This window comes from Panthera leo, chromosome A3 (genome assembly GCF_018350215.1).
Source record: "Panthera leo isolate Ple1 chromosome A3, P.leo_Ple1_pat1.1, whole genome shotgun sequence".
NCBI lineage: Eukaryota > Metazoa > Chordata > Mammalia > Carnivora > Felidae > Panthera > Panthera leo.
In genome coordinates this window covers 65,129,868-65,131,211 of record NC_056681.1, presented here as the reverse complement: position 1 = coordinate 65,131,211, position 1,344 = coordinate 65,129,868, and the positions used below count along the sequence as shown (strand labels likewise).

The following is a 1,344-nucleotide window of genomic DNA, read 5'->3' as shown; positions in this document are numbered from 1 at the left end:
GAATTTGCCAGTCAGGTGATGAGCAGAACAGTGGACCTTGCAATAGATATAGTATTTCATCTATTATTCAGGTATTTTTTTGTCTTAATTTTGCTTTTAATTGCATTCATTACAAAATACCTTGAGGGTTTGTAAAAAAAAAAAAAAAAAAGTAAGTGGGACAAAACACTGGAAATCTCAGTTCTCAGCTAAAACAGAAATTATATTTTAGTTCAACATGTACGTCCTATGATTTTACTTCATGTAAGACAAATGTATTTAATTCCTTTGAATCACACCTGAATATCCATTTCCTAGAAAAATCTACAATTAATTTTCTCAGGCTTAACTGATGGCTCTTCAAGATCCATTCAATATTTTATCAAAACTCAGGATTTTAATCCATTGAATCTATTTTCTTTTACACAAAAACTGACATACTTACCTGTGCTAGAACAATGTCCTCAGACTAGACTAGCCCTTTGGAATTATGCTGCTCTTCCCAGACTGAAAAAGTAATAGGAAAGGCCAAGTTTGGGAACCCATTCACCAGCCTGGTCTAGCTCTCTTAACAAGAAACCCCTTTGCCCCTTTCATGAAGATGGCACCGAAGGCAAAGAAGGAAGCCCCTGCCCCTCCCAAAGCCGAAGCCAAAGCAAAGGCTTTGAAGGCCAAGAAAGCAGTGCTGAAAGGCATCCACAGTCATAAAAAAAAGAAAATCCGCACATCACCTACATTCCGACCATCCAAGACACTGCGTCTCCGAAGACAGCCCGAATAGCCTTGAGAGAGTGCCCCCAGGAAAAACAAGCTTGACCATTATGCCATCATCAAGTTCCCCGTGACTACCGAGTCAGCCACGAAGAAAATAGACAACAACACTCTTGTGTTCATTGCGGATGTCAAGGCCAACAAGCACCAGATCAAACAGGCTGTGAAGAAGCTCTATGACATTGACATGGCCAAGGTCAACATTCTGATCAGGCCCGATGGAGAAAAGAAAGCCTATGTTTGACTGGCTCCTGAGTATGATGCTTTGGATGTTGCCAACAAAATTGGGATCATCTAAACTGAGTCTAGCTGGCTAAATCTAAATTTTTTCATCATAAAAAAAAAAAAAGAAAAAAGAAACCCCTTTCTCATTTGGAAAACACAGGCCATCCCCTCTCTGCTTAATAATCATTTATATTTTGCAGGAAACATCTAAGTTCGTGGCTGAATTATTGAGAGAAGCTCATTGAAGCCAATGAGTTTCAGTATGAGGAATGAGAGCTGCTAGAAGTAGGAAAGTGGATGGGTGAGGCTTATACGCAAATTCATGAAATAGGGCTTAGTTTCAGTTTGTGCATTCTCTAATCTGAAACA

At 39.4% G+C, this 1,344-nt stretch overlaps 1 pseudogene; it reads left to right on the top strand.

Annotated features, from left to right (window-relative positions):
• The first annotated feature begins 551 nt into the window (after window positions 1–551).
• LOC122216007 lies at window positions 552–1,048 on the top strand (annotated as a pseudogene).
• The last annotated feature ends 296 nt before the right edge of the window (window positions 1,049–1,344 follow it).